This window comes from Bos taurus, chromosome 8 (genome assembly GCF_002263795.3).
Source record: "Bos taurus isolate L1 Dominette 01449 registration number 42190680 breed Hereford chromosome 8, ARS-UCD2.0, whole genome shotgun sequence".
In the NCBI taxonomy this organism is placed as follows: Eukaryota; Metazoa; Chordata; class Mammalia; order Artiodactyla; family Bovidae; genus Bos; species Bos taurus.
Window position 1 is genome coordinate 62,268,117 of NC_037335.1, and position 22,621 is coordinate 62,290,737.

Consider the following 22,621-nt stretch of genomic DNA (forward strand, 5'->3'; position numbering starts at 1 on the left):
CAGCTTTAGCATCAGTCCTTCCAATGAACACCCAGGACTGATCTCCTTTAGGATGGACTGGTTGGATCTCCTTGCAGTCCAAGGGACTCTCAAGAGTCTTCTCCAACACCACAGTTCAAAAGCATCAATTCTTTGGTGCTCAGCTTTCTTTATAGTCCAACTCTCACATCCATACATGACCACTGGAAAAACCATAGCCTTAACTAGATGGACCTTTGTTGGCAAAGTAATGTCTTTGCTTTTTAATATGCTGTCTAGGTTGGTCATAACTTTCCTTCCAAGGAGTAAGCGTCTTTTAATTTCATGGCTGGAATCACCATCTGCAGTGATTTTGGAGCCCCAAAAAAATAGTCCGACACTGTTTCCACTGTTTCCCCATCTATTTCCCATGAAGTGATGGGACCAGATGCCATGATCTTAGTTTTCTGAATGTTGAGCTTTAAGCCAACTTTTCACTCTCCTCTTTCACTTTCAACAAGAGGCTCTTTAGTTCCTCTTCACTTTCTGCCATAAGGGTGGTGTCATCTGCATATCTGAGGTTATTGATATTTCTCCCGGGCATCTTGATTCCATCTTGTGCTTCTTTCAGCCCAGAGTTTCTCATGATGTACTCTGCATAGAAATTAAATAAGCAGGGTGAGAATATATAGCCTTGACGTACTCCTTTTCCTATTTGGAACCAGTCTGTTGTTCCAAGTCCAGTTCTAACTGTTGCTTCCTGACCTGCATATAGATTTCTCAAGAGGCAGGTCAGGTGGTCTGGTATGCCCATCTCTTTCAGAATTTTCCACAGTTTATTGTGTTCCACACAGTCAAAGGCTTTGGCATAGTCAATAAAGCAGAAATAGATGTTTTTCTGGAACTCTCTTGCTTTTTCCATGATCCAGCGGATGTTGGCAATTTGATCTCTGGTTCCTCTGCCTTTTCTAAAACCAGCTTGAACATCTGGAAGTTCACGGTTCACATACTGCTGAAGCCTGGCTTGGAGAATTTTGAGCATTACTTTACTAGAGTGTGAGATGAGTGCAATTGTGCAGTAGTTTGAGCATTCTTTGGCATTGCCTTTCTTTGGGATTGGAATGAAAACTGACCTTTTCCAGTCCTCTGGCCACTGCTGAGTTTTCCAAATTTGCTGGCATACTGAGTGCAGCACTTTCGCAGCATCATCTTTCAGGATTTGAAATAGCTCCACTGGAATTCCATCACCTCCACTAGCTTTGTTTGTAGTGATGCTTTCTAAGGCCCACTTGACTTCACATTCCAGGATGTCTGGGTCTACTAATTATTAAGTCACTTCAATTTGGGGTGGTTTATTATGTGGCAAAGCTGATTCATCATTCTCGTGGTTAAACCCCAAAACTGGTCTCCTGTAGCTTGAAGCATAAAGTCTAGGTGAAACCTTGCAATATCTGGGTCTAGTTACTTCTCCTGCCTCCATATCTCCCTTGTCACTTTACACTTTAGCAGTGACCCCCAAATGGCTTGCAGTTCTTCAAATGCATCATGCTGGTTTCCATGCCTTTGCGCCTCATTTGCCTATGCCTGGAATGCTCTTCTCCTCTCCTTTGTCTGCCGGGAAAACTCCTATACAGTTGTCAAAACCCAGCTCAGGAATTGTCTTTTCTAACAAATCTCAAGGTACTCTCCTCTGTGGTAAATCATCTTCACTTCTGCAAGAGGTTTGGACTCAAATTTGCTACCATGTGACATAATATTATGATATGGTCTTTTTATTTTGTCTTTGCACATTTTTGCCATCTATTAGACTGATTCACTTGAGGACTAGGGTAACCCTCATTCATCATTGTATCTCTGTGCTTAAAGCACTGTCTGGTTCCAACAATGCTTGATGACTAAAGGAGGTATTAGGATCCCTCCTAGCTCGGGGAATTGCCCACAATGGGAAGATGGTTATTTCTTGCTTCCTTCCCACCTACCCCCACTCTCACAAGGTGGAATTTACCTATATTGTGTCTCTGCACTGAGGTTCTGACTCCACTGTAGGGGGCGCTCAAGTGCTTGGTGAACAAATGAGTTCTTGGTCCTGTGGGGTCCCTCCCCACTAGGCTATGAGCTCCTCCAAGGATGAATCTGGCTTTGTCTACCTCCGCGTCCATTATGTAGGCACTGAGCCTATACACAAGAAGTTTAAGAAAATCCATTTATTAAAAATATTTATATTCCTGGAATACCCATCAAGTGCCAGACAGTGTTCTGTGTGCTGCTGTTAGGTGATGGCCAAGATAGACACAGGTTTCCCACCTTCATGCATTCCAATTGGGGAGACAGGAAAAAGAGTAAATGATTTCTTTAAATATGTTCCCGTGACGGTAGGAATTTTCTTTGCATTTGGAGGTTTTTGGTGAGTAATGTCCAACTTAAAAAATTAGCCATTTGTGAATAGTGCTTGGGATGCTGAATTTCAGGGCATCTCAAAGAGAGAGCAGTTAGTTGCTCTCCAGAAAAGTGAGCTCTGAGATAACAGCTAGAGGTCAGCGACGGCTGATGCTACTTCAGTGGCCAGGGTGCACCATGAACAGAGAAGTGGTGATGGTGTGAGGGGAAGGCTGCTTTGTTTTGAATATGAGCCCCTGTTCTGCATGGCTCTAGGGCACATTCCAAATCGCAAGTGCTGATTTGCAATCGAGCTGTTTTTCACTTGGACAACTTTATATATTGTGCTCCAGGGTGAGCAGTAACGGCGATGTATTTACTTAATGATATGGGGGAGGCCAACCAGTAAATAAAATAATTACAAAGTGTGACAAGCACTTTATAAAGGAGCCTGAGATGAAGTTTCAGGGGAGGCAAAGGCCAGATTATGTGGAGCCTTGAGACTGTAGTGAGGGCTTTGGATTTTAATACAAGTGCATCGGAGACAAGGGAAGAGACAGGATCTGACTCATGTTTAAAGAATATCACTTCTGCTGCCGTGTGGAGTAAATTTTTATTTAATTTAACCAATTGTTTCTGGAGAGCATCCCAACAAATTGGCTTCTAGTTCTTGAAGCCATCACCTCCCCTTGCTGAATTTCACTACCTCATAGAACTTGGAACCCTAATTTTTGAAGGAGACAAACATTCAGTTTCTGCTTTGGATTTGCATTAGAAAGAGACCTTAATTACTCTGATCTCTAACACCTCTGAGAAGCTGATTTGAGCTTTTCAGATGCAAAGAGTGTTAATTGGCTGAGGGGCCCAGCTGAGCGGAAACCCTCTGCCACCAAGTGGGTAGGGAGAATGAGGCTGGGAGATGGGGAGGGGGCTTAGAGAGACAGAAGGGGATGCCTCACATTTGTCAAGTTGCCTTGAGGTCTGCAGAGGGGAACAAGGGGAATCAACACACAGCAGTTTTCTCCTTGTCCTTCAAGGTGCAACTCACTCCCACTTACTCCAACAAGTTCCCCCACCCCGTCACTGTTTCCCCAACCCCAGGACTCCCCACCTTGCCCCCAACTGCTTCCTGGGTGGCCAGTGCCTCCCTGGGATCCTGGTTTCTAATCACAGCACTCCCCCTTGTATTGGACGGGTTGGTTAATAGGGCAGCTCTTCCACTCAGAGGACAAAGACCCATCTCATGCAGCTCTACATCTGTGCATAGCTCATAGTGGGTGCTCAGGAAATGTGAAATGAATGAATAGAACAAATAATAATCATAATGTTAATAATAACATAATAATAGAAACCATCATTTATACAGGGCTTCCAGTTTCTATGGTGTTTCCCTGATGGCTCAGACAGTAAAGAATCCACCTGCAATATAGGAAACCTGGATTCGATCCCTGGGTCAAGAAGACCCCCTGGACAGGGGAATGGCTACCCACTCCAGTATCCTTGCCTGGTGAGTCCCATGGACAGAGGAGCCTGGTGGGCTACATTCCATCAGGTCGCCAAGAGTTGGACACAACTGAGCAACTATCACTTTCACAGTTTCCAGTTTTTATGCCATTAGTCTCAGAGTTAGAAGACATTTAATCCTGTTCTCCAGTTTTTGCCAGAATACATGTCCTGTATGAATCACTATTTATAATTGTAGATTTGTGGGATCATTTAATATTTACCACCTCATGAGAACAAGATGCCAGTCTTCTTTATTCACCACTTGATCCGCAGTGCCTAGGCCAGCATCTGCCATATAGAAGTTCAATAAATATTGTTGAATGAGTGAAAGCTTGCAAACCTCAATTGTCAGGGAGCTCACTATCTCTTGATAGTCTTGTCCATCTTTGGCACCCTTTCTTGTTAGTTGTTCCTTTTATTGAAGCTACATTTGTTCCCTGGAGCATCTATCTATCTAGTCCTGACTCCTGTCCCAAAGACAGCTTCCTCTTCTAACCTGAGGCTGGAAGGCTATGACCTATAAATGTCTCTTCTTTAACCCCCTGTTCTTCCCTGGGTATAGCACGGCCAGTTCCTCCCTCATATTACTCAGCATCCAGTCACAGCCTTGTCCTGGTCTTCCAATCTGGACACAGTCCAGATTGTCCTGTTCCCTCTCACAGTAATAAGATGTATGTAAGGATGGGAGTCTCATTTCCCAAATTCTGAGAATTACATTTTTATTAGTGCAACCCTTTCAATGTGTTTACCTCTACCCTATTTAAATCAAGAGACAAGGCATCTGATATGGAAGGTGGGTTGACCAAACGAAGTCTTTTTATTCCTTTCTACAGGAATAGAAACTGGTGATGGTAGACATACAGTGTTTCCTAAAGAACTTTTTTGACTTTTTGGTAGGTTTGACACTTTTCGTAATAAAATGTTGGAAAGAGGAAAAAATTCAACAGAGTAATTAAAATGGAATACTAAAGATATTTTAACTCCAAAGAAGATAAAAGAAAAAAAACAGTAAAATAAAATAGTACAAAAAGAAAGTAAACAATACAGGGGCTATTGTAAAGGTGGCCATATAAAAAATAATACTATATGTAGAACTAAATATTTCACTTAAAGGCACAGGTTTTCAAACTGGTTAAAAGAAAAATGGTTAATTAACTGCTGTTTACAGGTATCTGCTTTCTGTGGACACTGCTGTCTACAAGTGAGAGGAAGATTGAAAGTAAAAGGATAAAAAAGATGTACTATACAAAAGCACTAATTACAAGAAGGCTGGAGCAGCTATGTTAAAATCAGACAATACAGATGTCGAAGCAAGAGGTTTAATCAGAGATAAAGAAGTAAACTTCCTAAAGAAAAGGTGGTCAGTTCATCAGAAAGACAAAAAAAATTAATTATGAATATGGGCAGAAACAGACCTTCAAAATACATGAAGGAAAAATTGATGGAGAAAAAGATAAATCTACAATCATAGTTTTTACTCTCCTTGAAATTGGTACAGTTACTAGAACAATAATAGGATATAAAAGATCTCAACATTATCAAGCACTTTGACATTCAACAATGTAGAATACTTATTTTTGTCAAGTGCCCATGGAACATTCATCAGGATAGACCATATGCTGGATCAGAAAATATCAACAAGTGTTGATAAATTAAAAAAAAATACAGAGTATGTTCTTAGATTACAAATAGTGATGAATATAAAGGTGTAGATTAAGAAGCTCAATGAGCTCCAAGAATAAGAAAAATGAAGAAAATGACATCAAAGCGTAGCATGACATAATTGCTCAAAAGCATTGATAAGGAGAAACTTTAAAGAGCAACAAGAGAAAAAAGACATGTACAGAGAACTCAGATGAGGACAATAGCAGATTTCTTATCAGAAACAGTATAAGCAACAGCGTCTTTGGATTCTGTATGATTAAAAAAAAAATCTGTCAACCCAGAATTTCATAGTCAGCAAAAATATTATTTAAAACCATTGGCAAAATAAAGACTTTTTAAGGCATATACATACTGAGGGAATTAATCATTAGTACACCCACACTAAAAAAAATTCCTAAAAGAAGTTGATTAGACAGAAGAAAAATGACACCAGATGGAATTTTGAATCCACAGAGAGTAATGAATAGTGTTCAAAATGGTAACTATATGGTAAGTATATGCAATATATATTTGTATTATTTAAAATTTTCTTAATGATATTTTACTGTTAATATGAAAATAACTACAATGTAATGTGAGATTTATAATATATGTAAATGTAAAATGCATAAAACAGTAGCTCAAATGTTGGCAGTAGAGAAATGGATGTATACTATTGTAAAAATCTTATAAATTAAATTATATATTACTTGAAGGGAACTGTGATAAATTAAAGATGTATTCTATAAACCCTAAAGCAACTACTAAAACAATAAAAGACAAAAAAGTGTTATAGCTAATAAATCAACAAAGGTGACAAATGGAATCATAAAATAATTAATGAAGAAGAGATAGGAAAGGAAGAAAAAGGGAATAAAGAATAGCTGAGTAAAACAGAAAAATAACTAGATGATAGATTTAAACCTGACCACATCAATAAGCACATGAATATAATAGGTCTAAATGCCTAAACCAAAGGGAAGAGATTACTAAGTTGCATAAAAAAGCAAGCCCCAACTATATGTTGCCTTTGAGGAAAACATTTTAGGGAATTCCATGGCTACCCACTCCAGTATTCTCGCCTGGAGAATCCCGTGGACAGAGGATCCTGGTGGGCTACAGTCCGTGAGGTAGCAAAGAGTTGGACATGACTGAGGGACTAATGATATGCAGATGACACCACCCTTATGGCAGAAAGTGAAGAAGAACTAAAGAGCCTCTTGATGAAAGTGAAAGAGGAGAGTGAAAAAATTGGCTTAAAGCTCAACATTCAGAAAACTAAGATCATGGCATCTGGTTCCATCATTTCATGGCAAATAGATGGGGAAACAGTGGCTGGCTTTATTTTGGGGGGCTCCTAAATCACTGCAGATGGTGATTGCAGCCATGAAATTAAAAGACGCTTACTCCTTGGAAGGAAAGTTATGACCAACCTAGACAGCATATTAAAAAGCAGAGACATTACTTTGCTGACAAAGGTCCACCTAGTTAAAGCTATGATTTTTCCAGTAGTCATGTATGGATGTGAGTTGAGAGTTGGACTATAAAGAAAGCTGAGTGCTGAAGAATTGATGCTTTTGAACTGTGGTGTTGGAGAAGACTCTTGAGAGTCCCTTGGACTGCAAGGAGTTCCACCCAGTCCATCCTAAAGGAGATCAGTCCTGAGTGTTCATTGGAAAGACTGATGTTGAAGCTGAAACTCTAATACTTTGGCCACCTGATGCGAAGGGCTGACTCATTTGAAAAGACCCTGGTGCTGGAAAAGATTGAGGGCAGGAGGAGAAGAGGGCGACAGAGGATGAAATGGCTGGATGGCATCACCAACTCAATGGACATGAGTTTGGGTGAACTCCAGGAGTTGGTGATGGACAGGGAGGCCTGGCGTGCTGCGGTTCATGGGGTCGCAAAGAGTCGGACACGACTGAGCAACTGAACTGACTGACTGAGAGACTAACACTTTCACTTTCACTGTAGTTTGCCAACCCTAGTTTAGATATTTTTTGCAATATTTGTGCTAATTCTCAGCTCAGTCATGGTTGAGGAGCAGCAGTCCCACAGAACTGCCTTCTAGTCTTTTATTTTACAATGAATGAATGAGATCAATGAATGAAGTAGAGAAAGATGGTGTGGCTGGTGGGGTAAGGTTGGGGGGCAGGCACAAGGAATGGGCCTGCCCCCATCATAGGGCTGATCACACAGAGCAATTTCAACACTCAGGGTCACTGCACAATGTTCAGACACGTCTTTAGTTGGAGGAATGCTACTGGACCTGGTGAATGAAGGGCAGAGATGCTGCTCAACATCCCTCAATGTGCAGAATGGCCTCCACAGCAAAGAAGTGATCTGGCTCCAAACATCAACAGTGCTGAGGTTGAGACACCATAACTTAAGCATGACAATTTAGAAAGCCTGTTTAGGGACTTTCCAGTGCTAAGACTCCATGTTCCCAATGTACGGATCCCAAGTTCAATCCCTGGTCAGGCAACTAGATCTCACATGACTCAATGCAGGAGACCCAAGTTTGATCCCTCAGTTGGGAAGATCCCCTGGAGAAGGAAATAGCAACCCACTCCAGTTTTCTTGCCTGGAGAATCCCATGGACAGAGGAAACTGGTGGGCTATAGTCCCTGGGATTGCAAAAAGTTGGACACTACTGAGCAACTAACACCTGTGGTTAGGACCCTGCACTCTCACTGTGAAGGCCCAGCTGTGATCCCTGGTCAGCGAACTAGAGGATCCCAAAAGCCACATGGTGTGGTCCAAAAAAGATATTTTTTAGAAAATATAAAGACACAAATAGGTTAAAAGTAGATTGATGGGCGGTGGGGATAGGGGGGGCGGTAAAGTCTATGCTAATGCTAGTCAAAAGAAAGCTAGAGAGATTATACTAATATCAAAGTATATTTCAGGGCAAAAAATATTGCCGGAGATAAAGAAGGTCATTTTATGATTATAAGAGAGAATCAATTAATCAAGATAATATAATCCTGAATGTTAGGTGAATAATAATAAAGCTTGAAAATACATAAAGCAAAAGTAATAGAACTAAAAGGAGAAATAGAAAAATAAAAAATTATTGGAGATTTAAATAATCTCAAAAACTGATAGAATGGGTAGACAGAAAATCAGTGGGAATGTAGACAAACTTGAGCAACACTATTAAGCAACTTAATCCAAATGACATTTATTGAATACTCCTCCTAATAACAGCAATAGAAGAGAGCAAATGAAACCCAAATAAACTAAAGAAAGTGAAAAGTGAAAGTCACTCAGTCGTGTTCAACTCTTTTCAGCCCCGTGGACTATACAGCCCATGGAATTCTCCAGGCCAGAACACATAACGTAGAAAAGCATTCTACATTGTAGAATGTAGAATCAATGAAACTAAAAGCTGTTTCTTTGAGAAGATCAATAAGAATGATAAACCTCTAGTTAGACTGGCCAGGGAAAATAGAGCAAAGATACATACTTCTAACATCACGAATAATAGGTGGTATCACTATAGACTCTCCAGATAATAAAAGGATAAGAGAACATTTTGAACAACTTTATGCTGATACATCCAACAATTTAGATGAACTGGACAAATTCCCTGTAGGACATAAATTGCCAGAGCTTACTCAAGGAGAAATAGTTAACCTGAAAAACCATCTGTCTATTGAAGAAATTGAATTTCAGTTCAGTTCAGTTCAGTCCAGTCGCTCAGTCGTGTCCAACTCTTTGCGACCCCATGAACTGCAGCACGCCAGGCCTCCCTGTCCATCACCAACTCCCGGAGTTCACTCAGATTCTCATCCATCGAGTCAGTGATGCCATCCAGCCATCTCATCCTCTGTCATCCCCTTCTCCTCCTGCCCCCAATCCCTCCCAGCATCAGAGCCTTTTCCAATGAGTCAACTCTTCGCATGAGGTGGCCAAAGTACTGGAGTTTCAGCTTTAGCATCAGTCCTTCCAAAGAAATCCCAGGGCTGATCTCCTTCAGAATGGACTGGTTGGATCTCCTTGCAGTCCAAGGGACTCTCAAGAGTCTTCTCCAACACCACAGTTCAAAAGCATCAATTCTTTGGCGCTCAGCCTTCTTCACAGTCCAACTCTCACATCCATTCATGACCACAGGAAAAACCATAGCCTTGACTAGACGAATTTACAAGTTATAAAAACTTTCTTACGCTGGTGAATTCTACAAAACATTCATGAAAGACAAAATAACAATTTAACACAAATTCTTCCAAAAAGTTTTAAGAGTAGGGGAAAAAGGGGACGAAAAATTTTCCAATTCATTCCATGAAACCAGCTTTACTCTGATGCCAAAAACTGACAAAGGCATTATAAAAAAGAGAAAAACAGTTCAATAATTCCCTATGAACACAGACTGAATCCAACAATAGATTAAAAGGATAATCTGTTAGGACCAAATAAGCTTTCCCCCAGAAATTCATGGTTGGTTTAATTTTTAAAAGTTAATCAATGTGATTCACCATATTAACAAACTGAAAAAGAAAAACATTATTATCTCATAAATACTGAAAATGAATTTGACTAAGTCTAACATCCATTCTTGATAAAAAAAAAAAAAAACTGTCAGCAAACAAGTAATGAAAGGACTTGCTTACCCTGATGAAGGACATTTATAAAATCTCAATAGATTTTTAACATTGTACTTAATCGTGAAAGACAATGCTTTCTCACTAAGATCAGGAATAAGACAGAGATATCCTTTCTTGCCACTTCTGTTAAACATTGTACTGGAGTTTTAGCCAGTGCAATCAGGCAAAGAAAAGAAATGAAACATCCAGACTGGGAATGTAAAACTGTTCACACATAATGTAATCATCTATACAGAAAATCTATTGGAATCTACAAAAAAGCTACTAGTAGTAATAAATTAATTTAGCAAAGTTGCAGGATAATGGATCAATTTATAAAATTAAAAGATGCTTGCTCCTTGGAAGAAAAACTATGATAAACCTAGACAGCGTATTAAAAGCAGAAACATCACTTTGCCAACAAAGGTCTATACAGTCAAAGCTATACAGTAGCTTTTTCCAGTAGTCATGTTCAGGTGTGAGAGTTGGACCATAAAGAAGTCTGAGCACCAAAAAATTTAGGCTTTTAAACCGTGGTGCTAGACAAGTCTCTTGAGAGTCCCTTGGATAGCAAGATCAAACCAGTCAATCCTAAAGAAAATCAATCCTGAATGTTCACTGGAAGGATGGATGCTGAAGCTGAAGTTCCAATACTTTGGCCACCTGAAGAGTTGACTTGTTGGAAAAGATCCCGATACTGGGAAAAATTCAGGGTAGGAGGAGAAGGAGGAAATGGAAGATGAGATGGTTGGATGGCATCACCGACTCAATGGACATGAGTCTGAGCAAATCGAGGGAGATAGTGAAGAGCAAGGAAGCTTGGATTGCTGCAGTCCATGGGGTTGCAAAGAGTTGGACATAGCTTAGAGACTGAACAACAACGTGTTCTATAATATGCATGAGCAACAAACAGTTGGAAAAAGAAAATTTTAAACTTACCACTTAATTGTAGTATAAAAAGATATAAAATACTTAGGAATAAGTCTGAGGAAAGTTGTGAAAGACTTGTACCCTGGAAACTATAAAATATCACTGAGAGAAATTAAAGAAAACCTAAAAAAGAAAAGAAGTTGGAAGAACCAATTTTGTTCAGAAATCAGTTCTCTCCAAATTGTGGTCTATAAATGCAACATACCCCCAATCAAATTCCTAACAGGACTTTTTGGCAGAAATTGATATGTTGATTCTAATATTCATACTAAAATGCACAGAGTCTATAATAGCTAACATAATTTTTGAAAAAGAAGGACAAAACTGGAGGGCTCACTCTACATGAAAGCAAGACTTATAAACATATAGTAATAAAAATCATGATTTTGGCATCAAATAGATAAATGAGACAGAATAAAGAATCAGAATACAGTCCAGAAATATAAGTATACTGACAGCTGATTTTTGACAAGGGTACAAAGGAAATGCTGTGGAGAAATGGTAAATTTAACAAAGGCTAGAAAAACTGGATATCCATTTTTTTTTTTAAAACAAGACCAAAACCCCAAAGATGGATTTATATTTTATACTATATACAAAAATTAATTTGGTGGATCATAGAACTAAGCGTAAACTCTAAAACTATAATTTTTTTAGAAGGAGGCATAAGACAAAATCTTTATGACCTTGGATTAGGCAAATATTTCTTAAATATGTCACCAAAAGCACAATTCACAGAAGCAAATTTGATAAATAGGACTTGATCAAGTTATTGTTATGAGAACAAAAAGGTAAACAATAGACTAGAAAAAATATTTGTAATTCATATCTGACAAAGAACCTATATCCAGAATGTAGAACCCTCAAAACTCAGTAATATGAAAATTAGGAATCCAACTTAAAAATGGACAAAAGAGTTGAACAAATGCTCAATGAAAGAAGATATAGGGGTGGCAAATAAAAACATAAAAAGATGTTCATCATTAGTGCTTATCAAGGAGATACAAATTAAAAACTACAATGAGATATTACTCATTGGTGTTGAATATAATACCCTCTGGCTTGAATATAAAATGGTACTACTATTTTGGAAAATAATTTGGCATTTCTTCTCGTTTTTTAAAAACTATTTATTTTTGGCTGTGCTGGGTTTTCATTGCTGCTCAGGCTTTTGTCTAATTGTGGCGAGGGGGTGCTACTCTCTAATTGCTGTGTGCAGGCTTCTCACTGCAGTGACTTCTCTTGTGGAGCACAGCCTCTAGGGCATGTGGGCTTCAGTAGCTGTGGCTCCAAGGCTCTAGAGCACAGGCTCAATAGCTGTGTTTACTGGCTTAGCTGCGCTGAAGCTAGTGGGATCTTCCCAGATCAGGAATCCAACCCATGTCTCCTGCACTGGCAGGCAGATTCTTTACTAATCAGTCATCAGGGAAGCCCAATTTGGCATTTCTTAAAAAGTTAAACTTATATCTACCATATGATCCAGCCATCCTACTCCTAGGTAGCTACCCAATACAAATGAAAGCACACGCCTATTAAGACTTGAACGCAAATATTCACAGCAATGTTATTTATCCGTCAACTCGTAAATGGTTAAATAAAATATGGTACCGTCACACAATGGAACACTATTCTGAAATAAAAGGGAATGAATTATTTCTACAAACACATGTATCTATCTCAAAATGAATCTTAGAATAATTATGCTTAGTGAAAGAAGCCAAACAAAAAAGTATATTTATTATATGCCATTTATAAAATCTTAAAAAAATGCAAGCTAGTCTATAATGACAGATAGCAAATCAGTGAGGATGGGGTTGGGAGGGAGGGATTTTGAAGAATGAGGAAACCTTTGTGAACAATGAATGTACTCTCTCTCTTGACTGTGGCAGCTTCATGTGTGTTGTGGATCTTAGACTTATCAAATTTATACTTAAAATATGTACAGTTTATTGTATGCCAATTATATTTAATAAAACTGTTTGAGTATATTTGAGCATTAGTAAGATAGGCATACACTCACACACACAAAATTCCTGAGTCCTGCCCTAGGTCTACTGATGATGTGGGCAGGAGGCCTATGATCACAGTTTTGCAGTTCTGTGTAGACTACAGAGGCCCCATCAAGGCTGAAAGGAATTCCTGTGACCTGCTAGGTTCCCCTCTTCTTCTCACTGCCTCCTGTGAAAGCCTCACCTCTCCTACTCCCCGTCTCATTCTCTGACCTCCAGCCAACCCAGCTATCTGAGGTTCCCTAATGGGTACATGCATTTATGACCTTGAGCTCTTGCAGACACTTCCCTACCTGGAATACCCTTGTGCTCTTCTTCAGTAGACTAATTCCTACTTGTGTTTCAAAACCCTACTCAGGAGGCAGCTCCTCTGGGAAGCCTTCCTAGCCACTGCACTGTCTGTCTGAGGGTCCCCCACATATGCTTTTTACCCTGGGGACCTCTCTGAACTTTCTTTTCCTGATCTGTAAAATGAGCTTAAGAATAATACTTATCTTGAAGAGTTGTTTCGAACTGGATGAGCTAACAGAAAAACTATTTCGTATATCTCTTGGTGTATATTAGACTTCAACAAATAGTGGGCACTGTCGTCATGACCATTACTGTTATTTCTCATCACTGGTGTCAGAGTCCTCGGAGCCTGTGCTGCTTACTTTCCAACACCTTGGTGACTGCTGTGGTCTTCCACCTCTGGATGGTGACTTCCCTGAGTGTGCTGCAGATGTTCACTTAGTTCAGCCCACAAGGATTTGTTGAGCACCCTCTGGGTGTCAGATCCTATCCCAGGTGCTGGGGACAAAGATTAGGAGGAAGAAAATGGACAGCAGAAGTGAAGGCAACGGGGAAGTGCCAGAGGAGAGTGTGAGGGGCACAGACTTCTGAATCATCTGCTCTGGTACATGTAGCTGTGTGGTGTCGGACAAGTTTGTTAACCTCTCTGTTATTATTTCCTCAGCTCTAAAATGGGGATGAAAGATTACCTATCTTACTAGGTTGATGTATCATTTTACTGTAACAACACATATGTAGTTTGGCTCAAATGAGCTGGTATCTATAAAACACTCAAAACAAAGGCACTGGAATTGGCCATTAGCAGGGAATCTGAGGTGTGGAGAGAGTTGTTTTAGAGAAGGTATAAGCCCAAGTGCGGAAGTGGAAGAGTGAGTGAAGAGAAGAAAAATGTGATTTTGAATCCTATAGCTCTACCAATTCTTAGTGTGTTATGGGGAAATTTCTTAGAATCTGTGAGATTTAGGATTATCAACTGGGTTGATTCCTCGTTGATACAAACCCACTGAATTAGGACTAAACAAATAATTGTTGCCCTCTATTCAATAACTATGTGATGGATGATGAGAAAGGGTGAGACAGGGAAGTAGAGAGAGCTCCTGAGAGCTATTTGATAGGAACAGGAGGAGAAGAGGGCGTGGTAGAGGGTGTGCAAGGGTACTGAGAGGAGTGTTATCAAGTTGAGGAGAAGGTTCCCGCAGGAGGGAAGTGACTGCAGATACAGGAGAGAGCAAGGAGGACAGAAGGACAGAGCGAGGAGGAGGGACTGCATGCATGTACCATGGGAGGCAAGGAGTGGTCGTTGGTGCTCCTGCTCTCCATGGTCTCATCTCAGTGGAGAAAACTTGGCGGTGGAGAGTGTTGGGGAGGGCAGGAGAAGTGTGAAACAGCTCTCGAGAGTGTGGGGGAGGGTTACACAAGACTGACAGGCAGTGCTAAGCAGAGACCAGAATTTGGATGACTGCCAGTCTAGGGGACTGGGGAAGGGAGGCTGATTCACCTGCAGCTGCAGCCACTGGGTGGAGGACAGAGAAGGTGGAGGGAAGCATTGCTTTAGGATTGGGAACACTGGTCAGAGGGCCAGCTTGTCTCTGCTTGCTTGGGACTGTCCTGGTTTTAAAACTGAAAGCCCTACATTCCAGAAACTCCCCCAGGGTGGTTGGTCACCCAAACAGGCAGGCAGAGTGGTGACAGCCTGGGTATCCAAGGGCTATGAAGTTGCCGGTTTCCGGGATTAGTGCCTGGATGGAGGGCTGTGCAAGGAACGGAAACATAACCTGGACACTCAAGATATGGCGTGGGGGGTTGGGAGGGAGGTTAAGGGCCTAGAGGTGTCACTCACCTGTCTTCCCAGGGCCTGAAGAGTGCCTGGTTCACTGCTGAGAGTCTAAATACTTCTCCAGAGACTGCAAAAGCAGACATTTACATGCTACTTTTAATTTTTTGCCATAGCCACACAACTTCTGCATTAACTTAATATTCTTCAAAATCAGCTCCCTAGTAAATATGTCTTAAAAGGAAATGATTTCTACCCTACATGGATTAAAAACAAACCACACACACTGCCACCAAACAAGTGTTGGATTCTAACTGGATCTGCCGCCTGAGAGAGGATCTGGGTCTGAGAATGCTCCTTCTCAGATAACCTGGGAGGGGTACCAGCATTAGGGAGGCATTTAAGATGTGTTGTGCCAGACAGACAGTTCTGCTCAGGGGGGATGGAAGACTCCAGAGGGACGCAGAACTCCTGGGGCACTCAAGTCTGTGTCCCTTTTCTACCTAGAATCATCTTGCCTACCTCATTTTGAAGAATGCTGTGGTGAGGTAGTGAGACTGCTGGTCCTCTAGATAGTCTTGAGAGTCAACAACAGCTGTGCATTTAAATACCGAGATGTCACTTTGGTGACATTTCCCACGTATAGATTCAGAGAACGTCGCGGCTGAAAAGGTCCAGGAGGACTGAGCTGATCTGATGCCCCTGTCTCATCCCCACCTGCATTTTTCCCCCCAGAGGTAGAAACTGAAGCCCCAAGAGAACAAAGACTTAACCAGGGCCATGCAATTGGATCAGGGACTCACCCCTGCCCTCCCAACTCAGTCATCACCCCAAGTTGGCTGCTTTTCCCAATCCTTCCCCATTTTGCCTTCAGAGACAATTTTGTTTCTTAATTTCTGACTCCTTGTCAGCTGTGATTAATGAGGAAGCCTCCCACATACACGACTTTCAGCTGTACCCAGTTTACGACAAAGATTAGATCATTTAAGTCAGAATAATGCTATTTAGCAAAACTGGATTTACAGCTGGCAGAAATTAAGAAGATTAATTTAAAGGTAAAAAAAAAAAGGAGGGGTGACAATCACAGATCAACACCTGAAAAATCTCACTGCCTGTACACATCCCTAATTGAGAAGTATGTGGAAGATTCCATCCGTGAAATTCAATTATCATGCAAGCCAGAGGAGGCAGCTTCCCTGGGGAAGAAACGAGGCAGCCCAAATCAAAACGACTCCACCTGTCTGTTTTCATGTCAAAAAAGTGAGAAAAACCTGCCTTGGTGAAGGTGAAATACTGACGATATGCATCAACATTAATCAAAATTTCCAGGGTCCCTTTCTGTAATGGGATTATCTCCCTAGCTCTTCTTTCAGAGGTCAGCCCAGAAAAACCTCCCAGGCTCCACAAAGTCTCTGGATACCATACCAAGGACAGAAAGGGTGCCACGGGCACCCCTTTCCTGTCATCCCCCTTCCCCCCAGCTTCCAGGCAAGACTGGATGGGGGCCGCAGACAAAAGGCACTCTCAAGCCCCCACACCTCTTCCACTGATTAGGGGCTTCTTAACCCAAGCAATCAGCAGAGAAAACTCGAGACAACTATAATGATTACAAATAAGCCAATGGTAATTGACCCGCCTTTTAACTGCAGGGAGAGGGGGTGTGGGTGGCAGATTCGACAGCACTTGCTTTGTCTCTCAAATGGCTAAGATACACCCAGGAGCACATTGCAACCCTGATCTGCAAAAGGGCTGGACGAAATTCCTTTTCTGTTAACTGTTTTGAGTGGTCGGGCTACAGTTCTTAGAGTTTTGCGGTTTGAAAAGTGCTTTCACATTCATCAACTCAGGAAACCTTGAGGTACTGTCTCCCATTATACATATAAGACCAAGGTTAAGTGACTGACTTCAGCTGCTTGAAAGATAGTGATTGGATTCCAATCTCACATATGTTTGGTGCTATGCTGGTTAAAACAGGAAGGTGCAGTCTCTTTAGAAGCTCATGATTTGGAGGGAGGGACTAGACACAGACTGGGGAGATCATCACTGAAGGTCAAATGTGATATGATCATCAGAGCCAGTGCTCAGGGAGAGGTCAAGGATGGAAGAGCCTGCATAATGAAGAAAACATCCCCAGGGACAGGGGTCAAGTCTGTCTCTATTACCGCTGTAGCTCCAGTGTCTGGTCATAAATATACTCACAAAGTAGGTTTCAAATTATGTCTTGAATAAATGAATGAATGATGGTGATGCCTCTTGAGAGGGATGTAAAGAATTTGAGGGACTTGGAGGTGAGCAAGTGTGATGTGAAGTCATTGACCAGGGGAATGGAACATGCAAATTGTAGGATATAAAAATTACAATAATATTGGGTTTGATGAATCTGTGCTGAGTACAGACAAACTGGCTGATAGCAATGTGGCTTTGCTAATCTACTGAAATCAGCAAATCTTTGCAGCATTGTCTCATGGAGGGTGACAGGCAGGTCTCTGGTTCGTGTGTATCCTCTTCTTTCAAAGTCACTGAGACCATTGCTTCAAGAATCACCTGTGCCTCTTCCAGTAACTTAGAGCTTCCAAGTTAGTTCTCTCTAGGGATGATTTTGAATTCTAGTGGCTGGTCCCAGACTACAGCAGGACTTAGGGGAGAGGAGAAAATTCAACGGGAAGGGAAAAGGTCTGTGTTTAATTGGAGACTCGTGTTATTTTCAGTGTAATGAAAATCCATGAAGACAGCTCTTTCTGCTGACTCTCTTTCAAGTCCTCAGAACACTTATGAAGGGAACGTCTAGTGTCAAGGCAGACCCTGGTGCTACCCAGGATAAGCTTGCCGAGCTGGAGGGGATGGAGAACGTAGTCTCCAACCTAAACAATGATCTTCACATTTGTTGGAGATAAGGGGGCCCAAGGGGCTCCGGGTCAGTGTGAGAGTCAACAACTTTCTAGAAGCATGAGGCAGTGAAGCAAGTGTGCCTGCTTCTGACTTTCAGGTTCTCATTTCCACCTCCAAGCTATAAATAAGAAGGGGTTTGTCAAGCTCTGATCAGGAGGGTTTTGTGGGAGAAATCTGATGTTTCTTCTCCATTGCAATTCCCCTTCATTTCCAGCCTCTGACCTCCATGGAATGTACTGTCTCCTTTGCCCTCAGCATCTGGTTAGATTCAGTCTAGGGAGGCAGCACAGGAGATGGGAGGGTGGAAGACAGGAGAGGTTAGGTATTTCTTGCCCATTCCTGTCCTGCTCTGGCATCATCTCTGTGGCAGGGTCTGGGTCCCTCCATGACTGCTTCCAGCAGGTAGCTTCAGCTTCAGCTCTTACGAGACTCTGCAAACATCATTTCTCCCCTCTACCCCTCCAGGCCTTGGGGTGGAATGACTCCTACTGTCATGAGTCTCTGGGTCCTTCACCATCCTATTCACATCCCTGCACATGATCTCTTTGCCAGAGTCTCTTCAGTGAAGGGATTTAGGGATCTTGCTGCCAAGATCCTGACTGAGAGGAGATTTCAGGCTGGAGGTCAGGGTTCCTGCCTTGCTCACCTCTGGACTCCTCTGGTCTGATTGCAGAGCCTGGTTTTAGCACCCTCAGGAAATAGATACAGAAGTCTTTATTCTTCAGGAACCTATATGGTTTGAGAGAATCCCTGTCCCCCACCTTCTCCCTCATTTCTCAGACTGTGAGGATGGCCCTTCTTCTGGGCTGCTTTGTGAAAGGGAGCTTGGGCACGTCAGGATGGGAAGTGCTTACACCTCCAGGGCCCTCGGCTTAAGGTCTTGGCTGCTGGTCCGGGTGGGCAGTGCCTCTATGTTTCACCCTCTGAAGCCCTGCCGTAGGGGCTCCAGAAATGACAAGTACATCACGTGGCTCATGTGGGGCAGCTGAAGAAAACTACAGGGTCAGTGAGGAGAAATTCCTCATTCTACCTTTAAGAATATCATGTCCAGGAGGAACCTGGTTTCCAGGAGAAGAAACAGCTGACTTTTAGGATGGGCTAGACCTGAGTTTGAATCCTGGATCCTCCTCTTACACCCTGGGTGGCTGTGGGCAAGTCTCTTGGTTGCTGAGTCCCTTTCCTCATATGTAGAATGAGAGTGAGAATAGCCACCAGGCCCCAAGGTTCCCATGAGGATTACACATGGTATAGATGGAAAGGGCTGGGGTGTGGGCTGGTCCTATGACCCACACGTGCTCATCCTCAGATCCTCCCCACTCGCCTCCAGTGCTCCTGGAGAAAGCAGTTTCCCCATCTCCACCTTTCTCTCTCTCTTACAAAATGAACTTCATAATTCTGTGCTTCCAATACAGCCTTTTACGTTACAATCAATTCAAACCCCCAATCCCTAATTCTGAGGAGGATCCAACGGTCCCTGAGATTTCTCTAAATTCTGAGGGGACTTCTTTAACCATGGTCACCTTTAGCTCTGAGTTAATCTGATTTCTGGATCATCCTTTTCTTTCTCCTATGTTGTTTCTTTCCTGTGCTGTTAATGAGATGCAACCCTTTCCACAAGTGTTGCAAAATCAGACTTCCCTAGAAGAGAAAAAAAAGCTTGCATTTTGCTAGTGCAGGCTCTGGGCTTCAACTCCTCAGTACGTGTCCTTTATTCTCCCCTTCCTCCTGATTGTCCTGGGAGCTCCAAATTCTCACTGTTGTGCTGAGCTCCACAATCTGGGGTAGCCCCTGCTCCCCAGTTCTGCTGCAGCCACCTGTCCTGCCTGAATCTCTCCAGTTTACCCAGGAGAACAGAAGGGTATTTTATCATATGCTCCCCTCCCCTTTGAGTAGCCGCCCATGTACTCAGTACTGTTTTCCATCCGTGACATAACCAGGGTGGGGTGCTGCGAGATCTAAAACCTCTGCCACCAGAAAGACCCCCTGTTGTCTCTTTCTTCTACCTGTGCACCTCCTCAGGGTGCAGGGACAGAGATGGAGGGGAGCTGCCCTTCCCAAACCCCCAGTCCTGGACTGGAGCCCTAGCACTGTCATTCAGGTGCTGGGGACCTTGGGATGTTCTAGGCATGAAACACTCTTTTGAAAGCCTGCCTGGAGAATTGTTAGCATAGGCAAGCCAGGGCTGAAGGTAGACTTCTGTAAGAACGTGTGGTGAGACTGGGGCAGAGGGGAAAAGCCTGGGAGCCAGGCCACAGGCATCACCCATCATGCGTACATGATGGGTGAATGCACACATTCACCGCATGCAGTCAGGTGCCCTTTGAGCGCATCACCTGGAGACCATCTCTGGGCCCCAGGGTCCTCACTGTCAGGTGACACTGTGGGGCTGGGCCGCCTGGAGCCCCAGCCCAACACCCTGAGCCCAGCGAGCTGGCCGGAGCACTGGCATCCTGGCACAGGAGCCGTGAACACGTGCTCTCATGCAGAGCCTGTGTTTTCTCTTGATCATGCTTTCTCTCACCTTGTCCTTGTGTCACTGGATAGGAGCCCATCTGTCACACTGAGCCATCTGCTTCCTCTCCTGCCATCTCTCCTGCCCAACTCTAAGTAAATTAAAAAACAAAGAGGCAGGAAGCCGCTGACAGCCGCATTTATCCTCATCTCTATGCTTGGCAATGGGAGCCGAAGGGCCAGCTTTATGGGTCTGAACTAAAGATTAGTTCAGGCTGGTGAGAAGGGAAGAGTCCCATGGTTGTGACATCCTGACCTGGGACAACACCCCAGGTGGCGTGAATGTGGGCTGGGGCTGAGGAGGAAGGGATTGAGGTCACATGAGGGCAGTGGCAGGACACGAGCTTCGGAGCCGGGCAAAACTGGTTTGCTGCTCAACACTGGAGTTTGGAGAGCTCCCGTTCCAGCTCTGCCTTATCAGTTACTGACCTCATAGAGAGACTAAGCGAGCATCACATAGATTGATAGCAGGCATACACCAGTGTTCCAAAGAGAGCAGGTATTTCTGGAGACTCAGGGTAGGCAAGAGTGAGGATGGGGTAGGCAGGGAGCCCCTTGTCTAGGAAAAGGCATTAGGGAGGAGTTGGTGATCTGAGGCTCCTTTGTGGGCCTCAGTCTCCACATCTATAAAATGGGACTAGGACCGCTGAGCCAAACCCTAGGAAAAGTTTATAAGGAGCGAGAGAAACGGGACAAACCTGGAGGATGTGTAGGTCAGAGGAGCAGGAGACCCAGCCTGGGGACTGCTGCTGCGGCTTCTGATGGGATGGCTCTGTGGCAAATTGTGTAACTGTTTCCCTTGTTTACTGCCCTCCTTGTGAGATCATGATTGCCCCACCTCACTGAGATCGGATTTGGCCACGTGACTTGCTTTGGCCACTGAAACTGAGGGGAAATGCCATATGCCAGTTCTAAGTAGCAGCTTTAAGAGCTGTCAGATACTTCTGTTATTGTTCTTTCCCTTCTTCCATGGGACTAAAGTAAGGTGTTCTCATCTAGTACGGATCTTAAAATGAGAATGGAATGGAAAAGAGCCAGAGCTGACCCACAGTGGATCTGTATGTGAGCTGGAAATAAATATTTATTGTGAGTCAATGACATTTCAGAGCTGTTGGCAAAAGTTGACTGATTTAGCCCCTTTCAAATGCAAGCTGGTCCCAAACCCCATCTTGGAAAAGGGATGCTGCCTGCTCCTGCCTGGGTTCCTGCAGTCTCTGGTTTTCTCTATCTATGACTCTCTCTGGGTCTCAGTAATTTTGCCTGAGAAATGATTGGTTGTGGACAGTTAGGAGTCAACTAGGGAGGGGGAGAATGGAGAGCAACACAACTGTGTCATCCCAGCTAGAGACTGTTTCTTCTGCTTGCCGGTAGGAGCCCTGATACTTATATCACCTCCAGAGAAGGCAGAGTAGCATCTAGAGCCAGACCAATCAAGTTGTCAGGGGAATACTTTCCAGGCATGCATGGTTCTATCTTGAGGAACAGTCTGGGGAATAAGTTTACTTATACTACCAGGAATTTTTTAGTGCCCCTTATAAATTACTGCCCAGAGAGCTGGTTTATTCCTTATTCTGGTTCAGAGCATGGCTGGCCCCATTCTCAGGAGGAAGGCATGTTGGGATGGAACATAGATGTGGTTTGAAGTGGATCCAGTCACACAGAAAAACCAGCTCCCATTCTGGGCATTGGATGGGGGGGCATCTGTCACAGCTTTACAGGGGTCAGTCCCAGAGGCCCCCTTGAGATGATATCCTTGCTTTTGAAGATCAGTCAGGTAATGTTCAATATGGTGCTGGTAAACCAACTGTATCAGGATCACTTGAGAAGTTTACTGAAAATGCATGTTCTAGCATCCCATCTACTGAACCAGTGAAGCCTGAGGATCTTCATTCTGATGTTCTAATCCAACACCTCAACACCATCGCAGATGGAGAAAGAAGAAGCTGAGTCTTGTGACCCTCAGGTACTCACTAGCCCCTCTGCAGCCCTTGAAACAGATCCCACCCCTCCTAGGCAGGAAAGTATGATCCAGGTGGACTGTCAGCAAGTCCAACCTGATGGGGAGGGGATGCTGCTCCTGGAATAACACTGCGATGTGTATGGAATTTATAATCTGGCTATTTCAGCAAGTATTTGTGTACTTTGCT

The 22,621-nt window shown here is 43.0% G+C and overlaps 1 long non-coding RNA gene across 1 annotated transcript; it reads right to left on the reverse strand.

Annotated features, from left to right (window-relative positions):
- Positions 1-3,711: 3,711 nt before the first annotated feature.
- LOC104969379 (uncharacterized) lies at positions 3,712-21,273 on the reverse strand. Its single transcript, XR_001500857.3, has 4 exons — positions 21,173-21,273; positions 20,485-20,566; positions 15,141-15,204; positions 3,712-4,128 (listed from the first exon to the last, which is right to left on the reverse strand). It is a non-coding gene; the product is annotated as an uncharacterized lncRNA (long non-coding RNA).
- Between the last annotated feature and the right edge of the window lie 1,348 nt (positions 21,274-22,621).